Source organism: Nicotiana tabacum, chromosome 5 (genome assembly GCF_000715075.1).
Source record: "Nicotiana tabacum cultivar K326 chromosome 5, ASM71507v2, whole genome shotgun sequence".
Lineage (NCBI taxonomy): Eukaryota > Viridiplantae > Streptophyta > Magnoliopsida > Solanales > Solanaceae > Nicotiana > Nicotiana tabacum.
This window is the reverse complement of record NC_134084.1, coordinates 161,140,703-161,168,618: the sequence shown is the minus strand read 5'-3', so window position 1 is coordinate 161,168,618 and position 27,916 is coordinate 161,140,703.

Below are 27,916 nucleotides of genomic sequence, written 5' to 3'. Positions count from 1 at the left end.
TTATTGTAAATACTGTCCTAAGGGTTTGAAACCCTGGATTACACATCGTTGTGCTATGTTGAGGTGACTTACACGCTAGATGACGAGCGTGGGGTAGAGCACCACTGGGATTGTGACTTAGTTCATCCCGAATGATTATTGTAATGCGTATTTGATAGTTAGTTGTTTGATATTATTATATTTTGGGCTGTATGCCATGTTTGGGGCCTCGTGCCGACTTGTTGAGACCCTTAGGGGCATTTTTACTATTTTCCCTCAATCTATTTATTTTGAAAGCATATCCTCAGTAATGTTTTTCCCTGGTATTGTTTAAATCTGGTTTATCACTTTATTTATTAAAAATATGAAAATTGTTTGGGCTGAATTCCCTGTTTTACTGATGGTCCGAGTGATCGTGAGGTTGATGACTGAGATAGACCGAGAGTCTGATTGTGAGGTTAATGACTGAGAGAGGCCGAGGGCCTGGCTGTGAGGATTATATAGTTATGGATTGGGCTGCACGCCGCAGTAATATATATACTTATATGGATCGGGCTGCACGCCGCAGCGATATAGCGCTTGGGCTGTAGGAGCCCCTCTGAAGTCTGCACACCCGTAGTGAGCGCTGTCGACGCGATATATGGGTCGGGCTACACGCCGCAGCGATATATGGATCGGACTGTGCGCCGCATCGGTTACTTTATGGTACTTATTGAGCGTGAGTGCTGAGTGTAACGAGTGACTGAGAATCTAGCCTGAGGGGAGATGGGTATATATACATGCACCTGAGGGATGCTTGGACTGAGAGGCATGTTTATGAACTTATTGATTTTTACTCCTCTTTAAGTGAGTTTCTATCGAATATGTTGATTTATTGACTGCTTTCAATCATCTTTATACCGAGCCTCTGTCGAAAGCGTTGAATAAATGTTTTTAAACAACTATCCTTTAAGCTGGTTTTTATGAGATGTTCAGAACTTAATCACTGATTTGGCTTTTTTTTTGTTATTTCCACTGAGATTTTCTTGTTATGAGGTGTTTACGACTTATGTTTTGCCCGAGGGACCGATTATGGTTTTTAGTTCCTTTTATTAAAAATGGTATTGAACCTCTACTAAGACTGTTGCAAGGCATTTTTAAATGATTTTACCAAAAGCTAGATTTTAAATGAGGCGATTGACTCGTATTCTGATTTAAAAGCATGTAATGCTTATTGAGTTTAACATAAATGTGGATTCATTGTTTCCTATTTCTCAGTCTTTATTTACTCTTATTACTTACTGGGTTGGAGTACTCACATTACTCCCTGCACCTCGTGTGCAGATTCAGGTATTTCGGAACCCTGTAGCGGGTGTTGGTTGCTTAGACGCGGAGTCATCAGAGTTTGCAAGGTGGCTGCACGACGTTCGCCGCACTGCTTCCTTTCTCTCATTTTCATTTCTGTACTTAGTACATCTTGACTGTTTTTGCTGTATTCAGACCTTGTTAGATATTTATGGCTAGTGACACCCCGATGTCGGGCTTGTATGTTATTTCCGCACTATTCATTCAGACTTATGTTATGTGATATTATTTAATTAAAGGCTTAAAATTGACTGTTAATGATTAAATGGTTAATATGGGTGTTGTGTCGGCTGACCTTGTCTTCACGAGAGGCGCCATCACAACCGGGCCGGTTTGGGGTCGTGACAAATATAGATAGATAATTTGTATACTTTATGTAAGATCTTATTTTGCTGCTTGACATTATTTAATTTTTAAACTCGATAAATCCTTAATTTCTTAAGTAAATTTTAGTTTTATTTTATATTTTAACTTACTCCAAAGTATAAATAGTTATAGGTTATCTCAATTTACGTCTTTATATATTTTTATTTTTTTCTATTATAGTTTTTAATTAATTTTTCACCTCCATATTTCTAGCTAATATAGAAAAAAAACTATGAGTAGATCAATATATAAATATAAATATAAATATAGATATAGATATAGATACAAATATACACATAAATTTAATTATAAATATATAGATTAAATTTGTTTAAGATCTATTTAGATTATGTATAAGATTCATTAAATTACTTCCATTAATTATGTTTTTATATATAATTTCTAGTTATTTATGTTATCCTACAATTGCCAAGTGGCTTCATTTTAGCTTGCCACTTGGCTTAACCACAATGCATACTACTCTCCTTTTTAATATAATATAGATTTGTTTTAATTTATAACTTTTAATTAGTCTAAAATATTAATACATAAGTTATTTGATTATCATGTTCCAAATGTATTGAGTTCTCTTATAATTAATTTTGTACTAGATGCGGTTAAATTTTCTTTCCTTTTTAGCTATAAGATACAATTTAATTTATAATTTTCTTTAGTAAGATTACCAATATTAGAAATTTGTTTTGTATTTTTAAAATTTTATTTAATCATAGAAAAAATTTCTTAATTGTTTGAGCACATTATTTCTAAATATTGTAGTAATATTTTTACTGTCATTTTAGTTCTTTACGTAATATTTTAAAAAACAAAAAAAAATAATCTCATCTCAAATTCAAATAATTCTTATCATTATATTTTCTAAAATGGACCGCATTTTTAAAAAATGATGCTATGCATTCAAACTCAAACTAACTGCACTCGATTAAGATATTAATCATAGAAAAATATTTTCTTAATTGTTTGAACATATTATATCTAAATGTTGTAATAATATTTTCACTGTCATTTTATTTCTTTACATAAATTTTCTTTCTTTTTTAGTTTTAAGATACAAATTTAATTTTTGTAAAATTACCTATATTAGAAATTTATTTTGTAATTTAAAAAAATTATTTTTTATTATTGTTTTAATTTTCATAAGTAAGACATCAATTTCGTGGTATTATCCATAATTTGAGCATTCACATCATAGTTTTAAAAACTTTCTAATCTCAAATTCAAATAGTATTTTCTTTTAATTTCTAATAGTAAATTTCTAATAATTTAACATAATTTTGCTATTTTTAATTTAATATATAGTCTTATTACATTTTATGTGACTTTTCGTTAATTTGTAAATTTATGTAATATCATTATCAACTACTTTGCTTTAATAATATATGATAAATATATAATTTCTTTAATTATGAAATAAATATTTATTTTGTTTTAAGAACATTGCTCAAAAATTTTAAATTATTTAAAATTTAATAATATTTTTAAGTATTGCATATTTATTTTATTTTATTTTCTAAACTTATGATTTATAAATGTCCTTACATTATCTCTAATTTATTTTTATTGTTCAATTTTTTTAGTTTTTGATTTTAACTATTAGACTTGATTTACGTGGACTTATATTATGACTTTTCTTAGTATAATATAAAAAACTTTCTCATCTCAAATTTAAATAAGTTTTACCCTTTTTCCTATGATAAAAAATCTGAATTTTTATTTTTTTCTCTATTTATTCTTTATTTTTGATTTTATATTATTCAATACCAAATATTATTACATTGTCATATGAATTTTTATTAGCCTGTTTGAATTTAGTATCTCTTTTTACCACAGTCATTCTAATATAATATAGATAGAAATTTAAAAACTTTCTGATCTCAAATTCAAATAATTTTTATCATTCTATTCTCTTAATTGGACTATATTTTCAAAAATTATGTTATGCTTTCAAATTTAAACTAATTGAACTTAATTCAAATATATTCATAGAAAAATTGTCACGACCCTAAACCCGAACCCGGTCGTGATGGCGCCTCTCGTGAAGACAAGGCCAGCCAATTAAACCCTATTCACCTTTTTAAACAGTTAAATAACATAAAAGCAGTCTAAAACATGATATAGCAATACCAAGTAGCGAATAATACCAATAAAGTGTGGAAGTATAACTTAACACAGCCCTAATCGGGGTGTCACAAGTCACGAGCATCTAACCATACCAAATCCTCAAATGTAACTACAAAGTTTTAAATACTGAACTAAGAACATAAGGAAATAGATAGGGAGGAGCTCCGGGCTGCGAACGTCAACAGTTACCTAAAGACTCCTCGAAGATCCGCTTGAAGCAGGAATGAATCAGCACTCGGGAGTGGGACCAATAACGCCTGAATCTGCACACAGGGTGCAGGGAGTAAAGTGAGTACTCCAACTCAGTTGTGAGCACGTGATTTTTTCCCTATGTGAATTACTCCCATAAATTCAAAATAAAATTTTTCCATTATGGGCAATTTTGTAGATTTTTGTAGCATTTTGTTAATTGTTTTCCTTTGGCTGTGCATGTTTAGTTTAATTCTAATTCATGAAAAATAAAAAAATACTTTGCATTTGCATTTAGGATCTAATTCTACATTTTTAGGTTAATTAACAATTTAGTTGTCTCATAAAAATGATTAAAATCACAAAAAATGACTCATCTTTGCATTTTTAACTTTTTAATTTTTAATTTTGTACTTTTTTCAATTTGGAAATTAATTAATTATTATAAATGTTAGGTTGAGTAATTAGTTTAATTTTAGAAATTAATTTAGTATTTAAATTAATTTGAAAAAAAGGGAGAACAATTGAAATTAAGAGGAAAAATTAAGAAGGCTGTTTTGGGCCAAATTGTAACAGTCCAGGTGAATTTCCCCCTGTCAAACCCGCTCAAGTCTAGGCCCAAACCACCTTAACCTGGTCTGCCCCCTTTTACTAATCAAAACAATGTCGTTCCACCCCTTCCCATCTCAACCGTTGATCTCATTCGATCTAACGGACCAGAACTCGACCCCTTTCCTGTATAAAACTGTCTGAACCTACCCCTACCCCCCTCAGACCCTCTCCCTCCCATCTTCGTCTCTAACGTCCAAAACCCTAGAGACGCCGCCTTAAGACCCTCCGCTGGCGGCGACGTCTTACACCACTCCAATCACCCCCATCTTCACACCACAACATCCTCGTGGCCTCCCCTTCACCAATCTTCGACCAGCTATCCTCGAATCCCTTTAAGTTGGCTCGAATTTTAGATCGAAAAAAGCGACTAAAAACCTAGCTTCCCTAAATTACTCAAAAAATCAAATCCCATCATCCTTGACCCTCCCTCATCGTGATTTCCTCGTCGTTTTCCCAAATAACCCTGCCATAAACCCCAAATCCTAAATTTACAACCAGTCAGAAAGCCTCGGTTTGTTTTCAAGCTTCGAATTAGCCGGAAACACAGGCTGGTTAGTTGTTCTTGGCAAGGACAACTAATTAGCCTCAATTTCAGGTCATTTCGAGATAGTTCCGGCCCTTTGCATCAATCCAATAGGAGTTGAACCCCTTGATTCTCTTCTCAGGTAAATCTTTGTTCTCTTATTATTTCGAGAGTTTTATTCCTCCTCCCTTTCTTTAGGTTTTTTTTCCCACATGTTCAGGGTTACTCTCATTTTTCGGAACCATGCTTTGTATAGCTCTAGGTCATTTCTGTTCTTTTTTTCTTTCCTTTAGTTAAGTCGTTTTGTCTTTAGGTTTCAGTTTTGTTAGTGTTAATTACTGGTTCAGTTTTTGTCATGACCCGGATTTCCCACCCTCGGGAGTCGTGATGGCGCTTACAAATGAGAGCTAGGCAAGCCAATCCTTTAAACTAATTACTTCATTATCCAATTAATTCTTTTAATAGATATAAAACGACAACGTATAAGCAACGGAATATTTAATTAAGCAGAAGAAAAACAATAAAATATATGAAAACTGTATCTATTACAAATACATAAGCCTTAACCACCCAAAACCTGGTGTCATAGTGTCACAGATTGTCTAAGATTGCTACATACAAAGTCTGAAAAAATAACAGTACACTGTTTCTGAGTAAATACATGAAAGAAATATGAATAGTAGATAGAAGGAGACGCCAAGGCCTACGGACGCCTGCAGGACTACCTCGGGTCTCCTGATGAGCAAGAATCAACAATCCCACTGCGGTCCAAAGTTTACAACACTGGGGTCTGCACAAAAGAGTGCAGAGTGTAGTATCAGCACAACCGACCCCATGTGCTGGTAAGTGCCTAGCCTAACCTCGGCGAAGTAGTGACAAGGCTAGGACCAGACTACCAAATAAACCTGTGCAATTTAACTATATACAACAAAAAATAAGTACAAAAAGAAACAATCATATACAGTCAAGTATGAGAGGCGGAAAACATGCTACGGGGAAACATCGAAGAGTAACAGAAGAGCAACAAATAAATATGAGAATCACCATAAGTCAATTGAAAATAGGAAGGGGAAATCATGATGCGGGGTACAACAAGTATCAACAGGAAACCAATAATTTAGTGTAGAGAAACCGTAACACAGTTATCAATAAAAATTAGTAAATCAAAGACAAGTGCACGACATCACCCTTCGTATTTTTACTCTCTCTCACCAAAACAATACACGGCATCACCCTTCGTGCTTTACGCTCTTACTCACCCAAACAACAATCACAAGAAAAATAGGGTAAGGGAATCTATAACCTCGAAATAAAATCAAATAACAACAGAAAATTGGTAAATAAACGTAAAGGACAACATAACTCAATTATCAGTAAGAATCAGGGAAATTAAGGACAAGTGCACGGCACCACCCTTCCTGCTTTTACTCTTTCCTCGCCATAAAATCAATAAAATCGGCACGGAATGGTACATCGTGCAACACGACATCACCCTTCATGCTTTACACTCTTTCCTCACCATGAAATTAATATAATAGGCACGGAATGGTACATCGTGCGGCACAACATCACCCTTCGTGCTTTACACTCTTTCCTCATCAAACAAACAATGCACGGCATCACCCTTCATGCTTTAACACTCTTTCTCACCCAAACAACAATCACAAACAATAGGGCAAGGAAATAAAGGAAATTTGCAATAAGAATCCCGTCAAGGGATCAACAAGTCAACGATTAAATCCCGGCAAGGGTGACAACATAATAATCTCTTCTCTTTCTCACTTTTACTTTACAATTCACTTCACAACTCGAGCCAATGCTCTAGAGGTTCAATTACCACTTATACTTTCACAACTCATTTTACAACTCGAGCAAATGCTCTAAAAGTTCAATTGTCACTTATACTTTCCCAATTCGTTATACAACTTGAGCCAACGCTCCTCAATGTTCATAGGTCACAATTCTTTCCACAAACTTTATACAACAATTAGAAACCATCACCAAGGCCTGAAAGATACAACGAAGTCATGATAATCACAATATAAAGACTCACGGGCATGCTAGACACCAATGTATAGATACTCGTCACCATGCCTATACGTTGTACTCGGCAATTAAAACATAGCAAATAGGACTCAACTCCTAATCCCTCAAGTTAAGGTTAGACCAAACACTTACCTCAATGCCACAAACACAATTCACAATTCAATTATAGCTTTACCCCTTGAGTCCACCACCAATTCACTCGTATCTAGTCACAAGTTACTTAATTACATCAATAAATGCCAAATGAATCAATTTGAATGCATAAAAATGAGTTTTCCAAAGTTTTGCCCAAAAAGTCAAAAATTACCCCCGGGCCCACATGGTCAAAACCCGAGGTTCGAACCAAAACCCGATTACCCATTCCCCCACGAACTCCAATATATAATTTGTTTTGAAATCGGACCTCAAATTGAGGTCCAAATCCCCAATTTTTGAAAAACCTAGGTTCTACGCAAAACACCCAATTTCTCCCATGAAAATCATTGATTTTGAGTTGAAATCATGTTAAAAGATATTAAGGAGGGAAGAAAATGAGTTAGAAATCACTTACCAACATTTTGGTGAAGAAAGGTTGTTTGAAAAATCGCCTCTTATGTTTTTGGGGTTTTGAAAAATGAAAAATAACTGAAAATCCCGTCTAAATATACCCCTCTCAGACCCCTTGTGCGGACCGCATAAAATCGACTGCGGCCGCACAGCCCTTCCTGTGGACTGCAATGACATGCTTTAGTATTTTGGACTTAACTTTCTCTACAGATTTCCAAGTTGTGGTTTCTTTATCTTTCTGGAAACTAGAAACGAAGGGCTACAACTTTCGTATTTTAATCATCTCAAACTTCCTTGTAGATCAAAATATATAGGCTTCCGAAGTCGGACCAGTGAAATATTCTTCACCGCGGACCGCACAGAATCTAGTGCGGCCGCACAGGCCCTCACCGCGGTCCGCACAAGCCCCTCCGCGGCAGCTTTCCTTTTTGTGCGGACTGCACTGGTTGGTTCAGAGGCCTTTCACCTCTCTGAACCTGCAAAACCTATGTTTTTAAGCTTAAGGCATCCCGGAACCTACCCGAAACTCACCCGAGCCCTCGGAACTCCAAACCAAGTGTGAATACTAACTTGAAAACATCATATGGACCTATTCGTGCGATCACATCATCAAAATAACGTGTAAAATCATGAGTTAAACCTCAAAACTCAACATCTTCATCAAGAACTCTCAAAGTTCATAACTCTTCAACTGGAAGTCCAACTCAAGTCAAATAAACTCCGTTTTTCACCAAATTTCACAATTATCTTTCAAATACTATAACCAGTTTGTACCGGGCTCTGGAACCAAAATACGGGCCCGATAAATTTCACAATTATCTTTCAAATACTATAACCAGTTTGTACCGGGCTCTGGAACCAAAATAAGAGCCCGATAATAATGGTTTCAAACATTAATTCTTTTCTTTATTTCTTAGATAATTCAGTAAAACAATTTCTTTCAAAAATTGATTTCTAAGGTTTGGGACCTCGGAATTCATTTCCGGACATACACCCAAGTCCCATATTTTACTGCGAACCTCCCGGAATCGTCAGAACACGGATCCGGGTCTGTTTGCTAAAAAAATTTACCAAAGTGAAACGTAATCAAAATTTTAACTCTAAAATTTCTATTTCTTATATTTTCACATAGAAGGCTTTCTGGATATAGGTCCGGACCATGCACGTATATCAAGGTGGGGTAAAAAGGGAGGTTTTTAGGCCTCAGAACACTAAATGCACTTGCAACACAAGTGATGACCTTTTGGGTCATCACATTCTCCACCTCTAAAACAACCGTTCGTCCTCGAACGGACATAAGAATGAAGTACCTGAGTCAGGAAAAAGGTGGGGATAACGGCTCCGCATATCGGACTCGGACTCCCAGGTCGATGCCTCAGTGGGCTGGCCTCTCCATTAAACACGAACAGAAGGAAAACTTTTCGATCTCAATTGATGAACCTGCCGGTCTAGAATAGCTACTGACTCCTTCTCATAAGACAAGTCCTTGTCCAATAGGACAGTGCTGAAATCTAACACGTGGGATGGATCGCTGTGATACTTCCGAAGCATGGACACATGAAACACTGGATGCACGGCTGATAAGCTCGGCGGCAACGCAAGTCTATAGGCCACCTCTCCCACCGGATCAAGAATCTCAAATGGGCTAATGAACCTAGGGCTAAGCTTGCCCTTCTTCCCGAATCTCATCACGCCCTTCATAGGCGACACTCGAAGAAATACCTGTTCACCGACCATGAATGCCAAACCTCGAACCTTACGGTCGGCATAACTTTTTTGCCTGGACTGAGCTGTACGAAGCCTATCCTGAATAATACTGACCTTGTCCAAGGCATCCTGAATTAGATCTGTACCTAACAACCGAGCCTCTCTCGACTCAAACCATCCAACCGGAGACCAACACCGCCTACCATATAAATCCTCATAAGGAGTGATCTGAATACTCGACTAATAGCCGTTGTTGTAGGCAAACTCTGCTAAAGGCAAAAACTGATTCCACTAGCCTCCAAAGTCAATGACGCAAGCTCGAAGCATATCCTCCAAAATCTAAATAGTCCGCTCGGACTACCCGTCCTTCTGAGGATGAAATGTTGTGCTCAACTCAACCTGTATGCCCAATTCTTGCTGAACTGCTCTCTAGAAGTGCGAGGTAAACTGCGTACCTCGGTCCGAAATGATAGACAAAGGCACACCATGAAGACGAACAATCTCCCGGATATAGATTTCAGCTAATCTCTCGGATGAATAGGAGACTGCCACAAGAATAAAATGCGCTGACTTGGTCAGCCTATCAACAATGACCCATACTGCATCAAACTTCCTCCGAGTCTATAGGAGTTCAATAACGAAATCTATAGTGATCCGCTCCCGCTTCCACTCGGGAAACTCAATCCTCTGAAATAAACCACCAGGCCTTTGATGCTCGTACTTAACCTACTGACAGTTCAAACACCAAGACACATATGCAATGATATCCTTCTTTATTCTCCACCACCAATAATGCTGCCACAAATCCTAATACATCTTTGCGGCGCCCGGATGAACAGAGTACCGGGAGCTATGGGCCTCCACTAAAATCAACTCCCGAAGCCCATCTACATTAGGCACACAAACCCGACCCTACAATCTCAAAACTCCCTAAGAATCTAAGGTAACCTGCTTGGCACCTCCGTGCTGCACCATGTCTCTAAGGACACATAAATGGGGATACTCATACTGCCGATGACAGATACGCTCCAATAATGAAGAACGAGTGACTGTGCAAGCTAACACACGGCTGGGCTCAGAAACATCCAACCTCACGAACTGATTGGCCAAGGCCTGAACATTCAAAGCAAGCGGTCTCTCACCGACCAGAATATAAGCTAGACTGCTCATACTGGCTGACTTCCTACTCAAAGCGTCGGCCACCATATTGGCCTCTCCTGGATGATATATTATAGTGATATCAGTCTTTCAACAACTCCAACCACCTCTTCTACCTCCAATTCAACTCCTTTTGCTTGAACAAATACTGAAGACTCTTGTGATCCGTGAACACCTCACATGCCACGCCATACAGATAATGCCTCCAAATCTTCAACGCGTGAACAATGGCTGCCAACTCCAAGTCATGAACCGGATAGTTCTTCTTATGAATCTTCAACTTCTGCGAAGCATAGGCAATGACCTTGCTATCCTGCATCAATACTGTACCAAGCCTAATACGAGATGCATCACAATAAACTGTATAAGGCCCTGATCCGATGGGCAAAACCAACACCGGTGCCGTAGTCAGAGCTGTCTTGAGCTTCTGAAACCTCGTCTCACACTCGTTTGACCATCTGAACTGGGCACCCTTCTGGGTCAACCTAGTCATCGGGGCTGCGATTGATGAGAACCCCTCCATGAACCGACGATAGTAGCTTGCCAATCCCAACAAAGTCCGAATATCTGTAGCTGATGCTGGTCTAGGTGAGTTCTTGACTGCCTTAATTTTTTTCGGATCAACTTGAATACCCTCTGCTGATACAACATGAACCAGGAATGCAACTTAACTCAACCAGAACTCACACTTTGAGAACTTAGCATATAACTGACTATCCCTCAAGGTCTGAAGAACCACTTTGAGATGCTGCTTGTGCTCCTCCTGGCTGCAGGAATATATCAAAATATCATCAATGAAGACTATCACGAATGAGTCCAAATAAGGCCTGAACACTCGGTTTATCAAATCCATAAAGGCTGTTGGGGCATTTGTCAATCTGAATGAAATAACCAAGAACTAATAATGCCCGTACCGAGTGCGAAAAGCTGTCTTAGGGACCTCGAATGCCCTAATCCTCAACTGATGGTAGCCAGATCTCAAGTCAATCTTTGAAAATACCTTGGCACCCTTAAGTTGATCAAACAAATCATCAATCCTCGGCAATGGATACTTATTCTTGATCGTAACGTTATTCAACTGCCGGTAATCAATACACATTCTCATCGACCCATCCTTCTTCTTAACAAACAACACCAGCGCACCCCTAGGTGATACACTTGGCCTAACGAAACCTTTCTCAAGCAAGTCTTGCAACTGCTCCTTCAACTCTTTCAACTCAGGCGGGGCCATACGATACAGCGGAATAGAAATGGGCTGAGTGCCAGATCCAAATCAATGCAGAAATCAATATCCATGTCGGCTGGCATACCCGGCATGTCTGAAGGGATTACCTCAGGAAGCTCACGAACAATGGGCACAGAATCAATAGAAGGAACCTCAACACTGTGAGCACGTGATTTTTGTTTTACACGACAATCACTCCAAAAGAAACAAAAAAATAGCGATCGGTCTTGCTGTACAATTTTCGGATCTTTCACGTGGCATTTTGTTAATTATCTATGATTTTTGTCCATTTTTATTATTATTGAAACAAAATACAAAAAAACAATGTGTGTGTGTCATGTGCAGTTTGAACCGTAACCCGGTTATTAAAAAGAAAAATCATAAATAGGCATCTTTGTCCGTGATTGTTGTTTTGTTTGATTTTACCTGCTTTAAATATTTTAATATATGTGTGCAAATAATTGTATTAAGTGTTTATTTAATTTTAATTTGATTTACTTAGGTTTTGTTTTAAAATAAAAAAATAATAATAAAAGAGAATGCAGAATTGGGTTGAAAATCAGTTTGGGCTCAATTTCATTTTAAATTCGAGGCCCAAACTCAAACCTAAAACCCCATGTGTAACCCGATCCACACCAGCTGACACCCAGGGCATCCAAACGATGTCGTAGTGACCTAGCTTGGTCTAGGTCGTTGATCTCAGATTGATCAACGGCCAATATCACTTCCCCATTAACCCATGAACAAACCCGATCCATTCCGCCCGGACCGACCCCACCCCCTTAGGTCTAAAACGACACCATTTCCCGTTAGTTGAAGGATCCTAGCCCTTCATCGTGCCTCATCCAACGGCCGAGATTAGCCCACCCATTCCATATATAAGCCTCATACCATACCCTGCCCCCTATCCAAGACCCCGTCTTCGTCCTCATCCCCTTCCCCACGAAACCCTAGCCGCCCCCTTATTCATCGCCATTAATCCCGGCGGCATGAACGCCGGTGACCTCCACCTTAACACCATAGATGCTCCTCACTGTCCTGAACCCAAATCCACCAACTACACACTTTGAATCCCCTCCCACTTTCTCGAATCTTCATTTGAAGATTCGAGTCGGAACCTGACTTATACCGATTGACCCCAGTTTCACACCAGACAGTCCCCAGACCCCCCTCGTGACCAAACCATGCTTAGTTTTGTCCGAATCTGACCAGGGAAACATGAATCCCAGATCTGATTTTTGGAACCCTAGGGTTCCTCGTCACTGGTCTGTATCCGTTTGAGCCAAGGTATTTAGGGTCTAATGGACTTTAGTCGAAGTGTTCTCAGTGAGAACACTTCGATTAAAGTCCTTTCAACCCCAAGAAGGGCCTGTTCGAATCCAAGCCAAGACTTTTTGATTTTTCGGGATTTAAGGTGAGTTTTGTTTTCCTTTTTCTTTATTTTAGTCCATGTGTTGATTAAAGGTCTGTTCATTTTTTGTGTAATTTGTCTTTGAATTTTTTATCAACTGTTGATTGTCCACCTTGCCCGGACTCCTATATTCGGTCAAGTCTTTCTTCATAATGTGTGTTTGTAAACTGTATGTTCAATTGAATTAGTAATTGGTCATTCAATTAGCTCTCAAGGTCATTTCTGTATTAACATTGCAATCTGAACCCCTTGTGTGATACTCTTGGATTTCTGATTTTTGGCTACGATTGTACATGTTATGATTAATATAATCGAGTCGACATGTGTCGTCAATTAGTTTCAGCTGTCTGAACAATAACAAATTGACTTGCTTCTGCTAAGCATTGTCTAAATCAATTAGGAACTGAGTTTAGTTACTTATAGTTGTTAATTTGAATCAGAAATGTAAAAGGAATGTTTTGTTTAGTTACAGTTCTGAATTGGAGGGCATGTGCACTTGTGCACAACATGTGCACTTGCGCACCACATGTGCATTTGTGCACAACCTGTGTCCTGCATAAAGGCTTTTGTTAAGTTTAAAATAAGTTTGACAGCATATGCTGTCAGATTACATTCTGCTACCCATATTCTGCTTTAGTTTCAGAAATAATAAACCTTACTCAAAAGGTAAGTCTGCCAGGGAATATCATGGGGTTGTGTTCTTATTTAAATAGTAAGTGGAAACTGAAAAGAAGATAGCACATGGGAGGGGTGTTCTGATGGTCTAACAGGCTGTTAAAGGGTTGATTTTAGGTTTATAAAAGGGAGAACTTCCATCAGTTTAGTGGGGGGAGAATACACAGAGAGAAATAGATAGAGGGAGACAGACATAGAAAAAGGAACTGAGACTAAACATTTTTGAGAGTTGAGTTCTGAAAAAGAGAATACTGATAAAGAATTCTTTTGATAGCTAAAAATAGATTTCAAGACTGAAAATTGAGATCGGATTTTGAAAAGAAAGGAGATAGAGAGAGGGATATCACAAAAATTAGAAACTGTTTTCTTCCTACTGTTTGTTCGATTCTTAGTTGGTTCAACCCGTTCAAATCAATTCTGATTTCCCCTCAAGTATCAGCTAAGTTTGTTTGTTTGGTTCGTATTGGTTGTTTCTTTTGGAATTGGAGTGTCTGAATTCTGATTCTACTCCCCTGCTTATTGCTGTCATTTGGCTGCCTCTTTCCTCGTCTATAATCGCATCTTGCACTGGAATTTTGTCCTGCTGCTATTTATCCGTTACTGCTGCTGTTTTCGTTTACACTGCTGCTCAAGTGACTCTCCTGTTTCTTTCATTGTAAGCATCTCCTTAGGTACACATTTCGAATCTATCTGATGTAACTGATGTCGCAATGAAAGTTGAATCGAAAGATCTGAAGGAATTATAATCATCTGTTGCTTCACTTACAAATTTTATAAATGTTGTCAAGCTGTGTAAATTTTAGTTTGTTAGTCTAATAGAGAATACATTGGTAAGTTTGTACTTCATTAAAGTTTATGTTGATCTGAAACTGCGATATCTGATTCATTTAGGAGCATACAGGATGTAAATACAACTCATGGACTGTGAAACCATTTAATACGATTGTTTAAAATTAAACTCACTCATTCATCATGCTTTGAATAAGTAAGGGAAAATGGCTTTTAAATCTAGCCAAATACAATATAGTCTTGAATCACCCAGTTTCGGTTTATTTAGGCAGTTTATGAACAAGTTTTGAACATCATTGGTAATATCCTTTAATAAGGAATTCTATTAATCCTGTTTAAGCGAGTTAATTTAAATCCGACTTAAGGATGTTGTTCGGATTAAGTGTTGTATTTCATCAATCTCGTATGTAACTTTTTGTCCAATTAAAGCATTTTTCATAAGGTATGCCGTCTCTTCATTTTGTAAATAATTAATTGATAAGTATCCGGATTAGGACAAAGCATATACTTGAATTAGCATGTATCTTTCTTCTTCTATTTTTTAGAGACAAACGCATTAGAAATGTAGTCGCTTTAGGATATCCTTTTTTCTAAAAAAAATAATGAGACGAGCCTCGCCAAATAAAAATGCAAATTGCGGGGCCCTCAATAACTAACCATAATAAATATTTAGAATTCAGGACCGGCCGTTTAGTGAATCTCATGGCCTTCTCCAAAAATAATAACGCGTTAGACTCTTTAGGCGTGGTTTAATTAAATTATATTCTTAAATTCGGGTGTACATTGATGTGACCCAAATCCAAATCTCAACGGAGTCAAAATGCATTGACGATCACGGGTGCATTGACTGTGACGTGGTTCGAGATGCATTTTCACGACGTTGCAATTCTATAAAAATAAATGATAATAATAAAAGCGGTTTAAACTTAATAAAAGCACATAAGTCACAACATGCATTTAAATCAGATATTTAGCCATTATAACAATTTAAGCGACCGTGCTAGAACCACGGGATTCGAGGGTGCCTAACACCTTCCCTCGGGCCAACATAATTCCTTACTTAGAATTTCTGGTTTGCAGACTTTATTTGGAAAGTCGAAAATTTCCTCGATTTGGGATTCAAGATAAACCGGTGACTTGGGACACCAAAAGCCAAACCTTTCCCAAGTGGCGACTCTGAATTAAATAAATAATCCCATTTTGAATATTGTCACTTAAATTGGAAAAACTCCCTCGCGCATTTAACCCTTCGGGGCGGGCGCGCAAAAAGGAGGTGTGACAGCTCTGGCGACTCTGCTGGGGATGTGACCCCAGAACCACTGGTTCAGGGTTCAAGAATTCAAGCTTAGAATAATTGTTATATTTGGCTTTATTATCTGATCTTTATTACATGTTTTGGCATAACGTGCTAAATGTTGTCTTTTACCGCTTTGATATTATCTGAACTGTATATAAACTGTGCCGAAACCTTTCTCTTCTTACCTCCGGGGAGAAGCTCGCTGGTCGAGACTCCCTATTCTGTTAGTGTAAATACCTGAAATAAGAAAGAGGTCGGACAAGTTACAAAGCCGGACGATCTCGCGGGTCCCCGGTACGTAGCCCCCTCCTCGACTCGAGTTGTCCGCTCTGGTACACAGTCTAGAACAAATACCCAGGGTATAAACCTAGTATAACGAAACTTCATGCCGAATCCCTAGTAGGAACGTTTATTTGCATCACGTTGCATTTGACTTAGGGGGCTCAACACAGGGGTTGGGTCCGTCTAGGACAGGCAACCTGAAATGAAAAGACCACCCTGCTGCATCCTATTTGTTTTGCGCATCTATTTGCTTCCTTTCCGCATGCTGACCGGTTTCTAAAAAAGGGAAAATAGCAGTGTAGGGAGATAATTACTTATTTTGGAAAAATAAAACCAATGTCCAAGTAGTGTCAAAACCTCACCGGAATTTTCCTAAAAAAAAAAAATTTTCTTCTAGTTTGATTTATTAAAAAAAACATATATTTTTTTTCTTTTTATCACTTTCAAAATAAAAAAAAAGGTATTTATTTAAAAGCAAAAGAAAAAAAACGGGAAATTCATAATTCAAAAAAAAATGCTGTTTCTTTCGTAGTACCTCTTTTCTAAATTCAGACTAATACCTCCTTTCTAAATTCAGACTAATAGTCCAAATATTTCCTTAAAAAAAATATATATATATATATAATAAATATTTTCTTTAGTCTTTACCTCTTTTCAAAAAAATGTTCTTGCTTTCTGGGTTTAATTGATTTTCTCTATTCATGATGTACCGAACTACGCCGGTTTGATTCTCACCGGATGTGAGATATGTATGCAACCCCCATCGGGTTCAACCCCACCTTTTACTAAAAAAAACGAACAAATAGTAATAATAATAATAATAAAAATGTGTCAAAATTTTAATTCTGTCACGAATAAATCAGGTGATGTTGTTTTGTCATAAATAGCCGAATGTTCCCGAAAGGGACGCCGGAAGGCTGACTTTGCATAAATAACCACCTTCGGGTCATTTTTTTAGGATTTTCATCCAATTGACCCACACAGCCTCAAAATCTTCGTCCCCGAAGTGCTGAAAGGCCGTGTTCGGAAACTTGATCCTCCTGGTAAAATATTTTGAGTCAAGTTAGTTTTGTTAAAGGACACCTTAATAAATGTGCAGGATGAGCACAATGCAAAATGAACATTTTTAAATAATGACCAAAATCCCTGTCAAGTTACGGCTATGGTGGAATGATCTAGGTGCTGAAGGACAAAATGAGGTCAAGAAATATCTGAAAGGTCTCGTGGGTTTGTTGGAAATCCAGCCTCGGGGAGATATCATAAGAGCTTTGGTTACCTACTGGGACCCGGCGCACAATGTTTTCCATTTCTCTGATTTTGAACTCACCCCGACTTTGGAAGAAATGGCTTGGTACATCGGAATTGCTGAACTTCCGTTAAGGCAAAAATACTTGGTTGCCCCAAGAGCTGTCACGGTGCATCGGTTCCTAGATTCGCTGAAGATACCCAGAATGGTCCACAACCCGGATTTGGCTGCCGGGTTTTGTACTCTATGCTTCATATATGATAGGTACGGTCATGAAGAGGGATTCAATAATCCAATCAACAAACTGTGCAGCAAAGGTATTCGTCAGAAGTGGGACAAACACAGACGAGTAGCCTTCATGATAATGTTCCTGGACCTTCTGGTATTTCCAAGGAAAGACAGAAACATTGATTTGAAGATATCCGGGGTCGTCAGCACCCTACTCACGCAAAGTGACAGTACTCTCGTGCCTATGGTGGTATCTGACATCTTCCGAGCTCTCACAGCTTGTAAAGCTGGGGGAAATTTCTTCGAAGGTTGTAACTTGCTCCTACAAATGTGGATGACCGAGCACCTCTGCCATCGTTCCGAGATTTTGAGCCATGGTTCCCCGGAAAAGACTTGCATAGAAGAATTTTACACGAGAACCAAAGAGATCAGTTTGCCCAAAGGAGTCCTGGCATGGACCTCGTTCTTTCAAGCTCTTACTGCCAGCCAAATACAATGGACGCTGGGATGGTTGCCTGTTGATGAGGTCATATATATGCCGGCAGCTAAAACTCATTTCTTACTGATGGGGCTTAAGAGCATTCAACCTTATGCGCCCTGCCGAGTTTTGAGACACCTTGGAAGATGCCAGACAGTACCTCATGAGGAAGATCTTAGCACTCAAGCAGTTGAGATAAGTCATAACGGACAGCTTCCAGAAGCGAAGATCCGCCAAATCTGGAGTGAGTGTCAATATTTGAAATCAGATACTTGCGTGCGGGATCGAGCCAAAGGTGAGACGGCGCCGGGTTACCTTGCATGGTATAGAAGGGAACTTGAGCATGAAAGGCCGGCTAAGAGACCCCACATCCTGAATTTCGCCGAATCATCGCACAAGCAGTGGGATTGGCTAGCAAAAGAAAGAGGCTATTGCGCCGAAATCAGCAGGTTAAAGCAACAAGTGGAAAGCCTGAAATATGATCACAACGTGCAAGTTGCTACCAACCTGGGAGAACGGAATAGGTTGATTCAGGAAAACGAAATGCTTAGATCAAACAGATAAGGATGGATGCGGATAAATAGCCAAGGGGTCGATCAGATGAGCAGTTGATAAAAAGGCTAAAAGGCAAAGTCAGGGAATGACAAAAGGATTTAGAGAAATCTAAAAACGTCATAGCAGAGCTCAGGGTACAGTGGGATACAAGAGCAGATAAGCATCGCCGATACTTGAATCAATTGGAAGGCGACCACGAGAAAACTGTTGCTAAAATGAAGAGAGAGATGGCTACACTTGAGATCAAAGCAGCTAATCAGGCCAAGGATTTCCAAGTTGAGAGCAGATACTGGTACGACTTGTTGGCCCAGATAAAGTTAGAAGTACGGCAACTGAAGCATCAGCATATGCAGGATGCTCAGGTATTCAAGATATGTAGCAATCAGATAAAACGCCTACTCATAGAGAAGAACCAAACCAGAGATAGGATCAAAGCCATTGCCCATGCCATCACCAGACGATGTCTACGATGTGAGAACATGACCAGCGTTACCGTCCTCTCGGCAGTGATGGGTTATGTCAAGCAGACTATGCATGAGCTGGAGCAACTTGAGAGGGATCTCACACCTAGGACCGCGGCGAGGCCGAACGATGCCCCGCGGACACCAATTTTCAAAACCATAATGTACTCATAAGTCAAGTCTGCATCTTAGCATCTTCTGCCTGTTTTTCCCATAAGGGTGATTTTTAGTCTATTTTGAGTCTAGGTTTATTTTCAAAGTTTGCTTCTTTCTTTTGCAAAATGTAGTTTGTAATAGACCATTTCAACAATAAAAAGGTTGCTTCTTTTACGCTCATTTGTGTTTTGAACTACGTAATGATCTGATTCACGTGGCGTCGTGATACGTAGGCAATCCTCATCGGATCCGGTCGCATTTTTACCGCAAAAATAAAAAACATAAAAGAAAAACAAAAAGAAAAAAAAATGATAAGAAAAGGGAAGCTTAAAAAGAATGCCGGAATGACGCATGCTTTCGTCGCAAACATGTAGAATTCACTTAACTGTATAGGTGCATCATGATCAACGTGAGGTTGCCTATCTGTTATTTATTTCGGTTTAACCACTCGTGTGTCGTTGAGATCTTCCAGGTTTTAGGAAAAGACGGTTAGTTTGGTGAAAGTCTGGCCTCGCACTCATACTTCACGAGGTCAAAGAGAAGTGTTCAACTACCTGTTGTTAAGACCGGAAGCAGTACTCACACTTACTTCACCAGGTCAAAAGGAAGTGTGGAAATGTCTTCAGAAATTCCATTGCAAACAATCCCTGTTTTCGAGGAGAGCTCGATCTCGGCCGTCCTCACACCTGAATCCGCAACTGCGGAAGAAAATAGAATCCTACGACTCTGTATGTTGGAAATGCTGGACGACTGGAATAACGGAAAAGAACCGCCAAGTGTCGTCCCCGGATTCCCTGAGTTATTCTCCAGGTCAAGCGGTACTTCTAATGTCCCCATAAATTATCCCGCTACCCCATTCGGGTACCCAGCCACTTCAGCCTTCTCTGCTGGATCGCCTTCTGAGCCTCATCCCCGAATGTCAGCCACCGATGCAAGCATGAACCTCTTTACTGCACCGCCCTGACCGATTACGGCACAGCCTGCTACATACAAGCCAAGCTTTGACTCATCCTCTTTTACATTCCAGGCACCCTCGTTCTCAATGGAACTAACTAGGTTAGCTACCAACACTAATCCTCCACCGCCTCAGTGCGAGCTTGCACCCGTGCAGGATCAGAACCCCAAAATTGCAGAACAAAATGAGATGGCCAAAAGAATGAGAAGCCTTGAACAAAGTTTGAAGAATATGCAAGGTTTGAGCGGACAGAAGAGCGTCTCTTACGCCGACCTATGTATGTTCCCTCACGTGCACCTGCCAGTGGGTTTCAAGACCCCAAAGTTTGAGAAATACGATGGGCAAGGCGACCCCATTGCACATCTTAAGAAATATTGCAACCAATTACGGGGAGCCGGCGGAAAAGAAGAACTGCTAATGGCATATTTTGGGGAAAGTCTAGTAGGGATAGCCTCGGAATGGTATATGGACCAGGAAATGTCCCGATGGCATATATGGGATGATCTCGCCAGAGATTTTGTGAAACAATTCCAGTATAACATCGACATTGCACCAGACCAAAATTCTCTGTCGAATTTGAAGAAGAAACCTTCAGAAAGCTTCAGAGAATATGCTATTAAGTGGCGTGAGCAGGTGTCAAGGGTGAAGCCTCCCATGGATGAGGTATAAATGGTCACTACTTTTCTCCAGGCTCAAGAGTCTGACTATTTCCAAAACATGATGTCAGCCATGGGAAAGCCGTTTGCAGAAGCAATTAAGATTGGAGAGATGGTGGAAAATGGTCTAAAAACAGGTAGGATTCTGAGTCAAGCAGCCATAAGGGCGACCTCCCAAGCCGTCCAAAGCGGGGCCGGGGGAATGGCAAGAGGGAAGAAGAAGGAAGAAACGACCATGGCAGCCTCGGAAGCAAGGGAATATCGTAATCCCAGGCCCCGTTTTCCGGAAAGAACCCCACAACACTACTATCCCCACTCAAATCTGGCATATTCTCATCAACCCTATATGGTCATGAATGCCCAACCTTATGCCCATCCGTCGCAACAAGCCAACCGAGGCCAAGCTCCACCTCCCAAAAATCAGCCTCCTTACCGCAACCACTATAACCCACAACCTCCGCAGAATAACTTCCGCCCTCAGGAACCACCTAGAAGGCGAACTTTCACGCCCATCGGTGAACCATACTCTACTTTGTTCCCGAAGCTAGTCCAGTTGGGTTTCTTGCAACCAATCCCTCAAACGAGGCAAAAGCCGACGTCACCTTCTTACAAAGCTGGAGTCAGATGCGCCTATCATTCAGGGGCCGAGGGGCACGATACAAATGACTGCTGGTCGTTGAAAAGAGTGGTCGAGAATTTGATAGAGCAAGGGAAAATAGTGCTAAGGGACGAGGAGATCCCAAATGTGACTAACAATCCATTGCCTGCTCACAATAATGGGCCGCTGATCGGAATGATTTGTGAAGACAAAGAGTTCGACCCTGCTTTGAAAGCTATAATCGCCATTGTTGACACGGGGAAAAGGCCTGAGACAGACCAGAAACCAGAAAAGGGGGAGGAGGCCAATGCTGTAAAAAGCAATCCTGAAAAGAAGGTGGAGAAGAAAGTGGTACCGGTAAAGGATGAAGTTCTTTACATACCACGAGGTCGAGCTGAGAAGACGCAGAACTTCGGGATCAAAAAGGCAAAACCTATGTACGTGCCAAAAGGGGCCTATGTGGTCCGGGGGATGATTCAACCACTTCGGCTGAATGAGCCAGTGGTTATCGGACGCGTGCCACAAAAGCAGATGACCAACTCGTCCACAGTATTGTGGAATTATCAGAAAACTTTGGTAACGTACAAAGGTAAAGAGGTCATGGGAGAACTTCCAGAAAATACTTTCATTAGAAGGTATTCAAATACCCAAGAGCTGAACAACGCCACACAAAGGCGCTTCCCACCAAAGAAGCCTGTAAGTATTGAAGAAGCGGAAGTGTTCTTCCAACAAATGAAAATGCCGGATTACGAAGTGATAGATCAACTGCGCAAGTACCCCGAGCAAGTGTCCATGCTATCATTGTTGATGAGGTCGGCCGAGCATCAAAAGATCTTACTGAAGACCCTGAATGAAGCATACGTGCCAGTTGAAACCTCGGTTGAACAACTAGAGCGGATGATAGAAAGATTCTTCGCCGTCAACCAAATCTCTTTCAGCAAGAACGATTTACCCCCGGAAGGAGCGGCACACAACAAGGCCTTGCATCTAATAGTTAAATGTGAGGACTACTATGTCAAGCGGGTAATGTTGGATGGGGGATCAGGTGTTGACATTTGCCCGCTCTCCACGCTACAAAGAATGGAAATTGGGACCGGAAGAATCCGACCCAACAATGTCTGCGTAAGGGCTTTCGACGGCATCAAGAGAGATACCATGGGGGAAATAGACCTGTTGTTGGTCATAGGACCAGTCGAGTTTGAAGTAACCTTCCAGGTGCTCGACATGGATACATCCTACAATTTCCTCCTCGGCAGACCTTGGATCCATGCGGCAGGAGCTGTGCCTTCCACTCTTCACCAGATGGTGAAGTTTGAGTATGAAGACCGAGAGATCGTGGTCCATGGAGAAGATGAGCATGCTATTTATTGGGACCCATCCATCCCATATCTTGAACCAAGAGAAGGGAGCGAACATACGGTCTATCAAGCTTTCGAGATTGTGCTGGCAGAACAGCACGAGGAGGGAATACCCTGCCCCCATCCTTTCTTGTCTAATGCCTCAGTTATGGTGGCCAAAGAGATGATCCGGCACGGATTTAGGCCAGGGAAAGGGCTTGGACGAACCCTGCAGGGAATAACAGAACCCATCACCTTGCTAGTAACCAAGAAACCTTTTGGACTAGGTTTCAAACCTACTCCAGCAGACGAAGAGTGGGCAAAGAAAAGGAAAAATGAGGGTTGGAAGTTACCTCTACCATCGCCGGATTTATATGCAACTTTCATCAGGCCAAGGTACGCCAAAGAAGAAGACGATGAAGTCTTCACAGCTGAGGAAATCGAGGAGATATGTGGGGCGATGAGAGAAATGCTCTACGAGACTCACATGGTTCAAACAGATGAAGGCACAAGCACTTGCTGTACGTGGGGCCGAATGCCAAACTTCGAAACTGGGAGGCCACGCCATTCCCGACTAGACGGAAGTCCGGGTAGACCTGTCCTGCCACCTTTCCTGTGTCACAAGTTGTCCCCAGGACATAACTTGAACGTTTTCTTCCTTTCAATTGTTGTTTTGAATTCCTAAGTTGTAAACATTGTTGTCTTCCAACTTTCCAAAGAAAATAGAAAAAAAATCATCATTGCTTTCCCATTCTTTCTTTTGTTCTGATTTTTGTTATTTTTCATTTTATCTTTCCTTTCAGTTATAATAATGCGGCTTTAAATATGACATGCTTGCGGACTTCACGCCCAGATCACAACGAGCTATTTAACTGTGAATTAATGAACCCAGAACCGGAATATGATGAGGAAGAAGCTTTTAGGGAAATAAACCGAGAGTTGGAACATTTTGAGAATAAACCTAAGCCAAATCTGAATGACACTGAACCGGTTAATTTAGGAACTCCGGAAGAAATCCGGGAGACCAAAATAAGCATTCACACGGACAAGAAAACGCGAGATGCGATAATTCAACTTCTTCTGGAATTTAAAGACGTGTTTGCTTGGTCATATGATGACATGCCGGGACTAGGTGTTGATCTAGTGGTTTATAAATTGCCGATTCATCCCGATTGTCCTCCGGTTCAACAAAAGCAACGAAAGTTCAAAACTGAGGTCAGTGACAAGATTAAAGAGGAGATCACCAAACAACTAAAAAACGGGAGTGATTCGGGTAGTCCAGTATACAACATGGTTGGAAAATGTGGTTCCAGTATCGAAAAAGGACAGGGAAAACCCGGGTATGTGTAGATTACCGAGATTTGAATAGAGCGAGTCCCAAAGATAATTTCCCACTGCCCAACATCCACATCCTCGTTGAAAATTGCGCCAAACACGAAATACAGTCTTTCATAGATTGTTACGCTGGGTATCATCAGGTATTGATGGATGAAAAGGACGCCAAGAAAACTGCCTTCACCACGCCTTGGGGCACCTACTGTTATCGGGTCATGCCGTTTGGTCTGAAGAATGCCGGGGCTACTTACATGAGGGCCATGACTGCCATTTTTCATGACATGATGCATCAGGAAATAGAGGTGTACGTGGATGACGTGATAGTCAAGTCCAGGACGCAGGATAATCACATCCAAGACTTGAGGAAGTTCTTCGAGAGACTAAGGAAGTACGACTTGAAGTTGAACCCAGCCAAATGTGCTTTCGGGGTCCCGTCGGGCAAACTTTTGGGCTTCATCGTAAGCAGGAGAGGTATCGAACTAGATCCAACTAAGATAAAATCTATCAGAGATCTACCTCCCCCGAGAACGAAGAAAGACGTGATGAGTTTGTTGGGCAGGTTGAACTACATCAGTCGATTTATTGCCCAGCTGACGAGCACGTGTGAACCCATATTCAAGCTGTTAAGGAAAGATGCGGCGATCAAATGGACAACTGAGTGTCAAGAAGCCTTTGATAAAGTCAAAGAATACCTTTCGAATCCCCCAGTTTTGGTCCCTCCAGAGCCAGGGAGACCACTTTTCTTGTATCTGACAGTCTTGGAGAACTCTTTCGGTTGCGTCCTCGGGCAACACGACATAACCGGAAAGAAGGAGCAAGCAATCTACTACTTGAGCAAGAAATTCACCGGCTACGAGGCCAAATACACTCTGCTGGAAAGGACATGTTGCGCTCTGACGTGGGTTGCTCAAAAGCTGAGACATTATCTCCAAGCCCACACTACTTTCCTCATAAGCAGGCTGGATCCTTTGAAGTATATATTTCAGAAACCGATGCCTACTGGGAGACTGGCCAAGTGGCAAATCTTGCTTACTGAATTCGACATAGTCTATGTCACTCGCACGGCAATGAAAGCCCAGGCGCTAGCAGATCATTTGGCCGAAAATCCGGTCGATGAGGAATACCAGCCATTGAGTACCTACTTTCCAGATGAAGAAGTAAGCACCGTAGAAGTGATCTCGGAGGACGCTCATGTTTGGAAGATGTTCTTTAATGGAGCCGTGAATGCCAAAGGTGTAGGGATCGGGGCAATTTTGATCTCGCCTTCCAGTCAGCATTATCCCGCTACAGCTAGACTGCATTTCTTTTGCACAAACAATACAGCTGAGTATGAAGCCTGTATCATGGGCATGCATATGGCGATCGATCAGGATGTCGAAGACTTACTGACTATGGGAGATTCTGACCTGATTATCCGGCAAGTCCAAGGTGAATGGGAAACTCGGGATGTCAAGCTTATCCCTTACCGACAGCACGTGGAAGACCTCGGCAAGCGTTTTAAATCAATAGAATTCAGGTATATCCCGAGGTGTCACAATGAACTGGCAGATGCACTTGCTACTCTGGCTTCAATGCTACTCTACTCGGGCAACGCCCACGTCGATCCTTTGGAGATCCAAATCAGGGAAAGACACGGTTACTGCAATGTAATCGAGGCGGGATCAAATATGCAGCCTTGGTACCACGACATCAGGAGGTTCCTGAAGACACAAGAATACCCCGAGCATGCTACTGGAGATCAAAAGAGAACCATTAGGCGACATGCAAGTGGTTTCTTTCTGAGCGGTGAATTGTTGTACAAGAGGACCCCGGACCTCAACCTCCTAAGATGTGTCGACGCCGAGGAGGCGAGAAAGATTATGCACGAAGTACACGCAGGTGTGTGCGGACCTCACATGAACGGGTATGTCTTAGCGAAGAAAATCCTTCGAGCAGGTTATTACTGGATGACCATGGAAAAGGACTGCTTTAGCTTCGTTCGGAAGTGTCATCAGTGTCAGGTGCATGGTGATTTGATTCACGCACCTCCCACAGAACTGCATCACATGTCTGCGCCTTGGCCATTTGTCGCCTGGGGCATGGACGTCATTGGACCAATCGAGCCAAAGGCTTCAAATGGACACAGATTTATACTGGTTGCCATAGACTACTTCACAAAATGGGTAGAGGCTGTCACTCTCAAGTCGGTCACTAAAAAAGCTGTAGTGGATTTTGTACACTCAAATCTTATCTGTCGTTTCGGTATTCCTGCGACTAACATTACAGATAACGCAACAAACTTGAACAGTCACTTGATGGGGAGATGTATGCGAGCAATTCAAGATAACGCATAGGAATTCTACTCCTTATCGGACGAAGGCCAATGGTGCTGTAAAAGCAGCGAACAAAAACATCAAGAAGATTTTGAGGAAAACGATCCAAAGTTCCTGACAGTGGCATGAGCAGTTACCATTTGCATTGTTGGGGTATCGCACTATGGTACGCACATCAGTAGGGGAAACCCTTTATCTCTTGGTTTATGGGACTGAAGCTGTGATACCAGCAGAAGTAGAAATTCCTTCTCTTCGAACCATTGTTGAAGCGGAAATCGAAGACAGCAAGTGGGTCAAGACTCGATTGGAGCAGTTGACTTTGATCGATGAAAAGCGAATGGCCGCAGTTTGTCACGGACAGTTGTACCAACGAATAATGGCCCGTGCTTACAACAAGAAAGTCCGACCCAGGAATTTCGAAGTAGGTCAGCTGGTACTGAGGCGTATTCTGCCACATCACCAGGAAGCAAAAGGGAAGTTTGCTCCAAATTGGAAAGGCCCATACATCATAAGGAAGATATTGCCGAGAGGAGCATTGTATCTAGGCGATATCGAAGGAAATGACCCTGAAACAGCAGTAAATGCGGATGCAGTCAAGAGATACTACGTTTGAATTATACTCCAGTGGTCTTAACACATTTGAAATGACGAAGGTTTTATTCCCCACTACTCCCAAACACTACCAACTCTCTCTACAAGCCATTTGAGCCGGTCACATCCCTTCGGCGATGATTAAAAAAAAAAACAACAAAACATTGATTGAGGCCTGAACTACGTTTGACTTGATTCCGAAAGGATACGTAGGCAGCCTCTCCCTGAGGTTCAGTCACACCAACAATAAAATCTCATTCACCCTGAAATTGAAACTGGGGCACGTCAAGCGGCCTAGAAGTTAGTATCATCTGCCTTTCTTTGCCAAGCACAAGCTTTCAGATCAAATTACCAAAGATAGTGGGAAGCCAATAAGTGTCACGAATGGAGACCGACACACTCTAAATTGAGAGATAAAATGAGAGAGTCTCGTTGGTGAAAGCTTTCGGGCACCACGAGGCGACGGGAGTAGAGAGACCAAAATGAGAGAGCTTGTTTAGTAAAAACTCATAAAGAGTTCTATCAAGCGATGACAGGAAGAGAAATGAGAGAGGTCAGCTAGCGAAAACCCCCAAAGGGCGCTGTTGGCCGAAGGAATGACTCCACCCAAGAAGGTCTCGGCAAAGTTCCACCGGTTTGGAATCACAGATCCATTTTGGTTCAGGGAAACGCAAGTTCATGGAAGGTCAGGCGTCCAGTCCAAAGAGCATGTCATGTCAT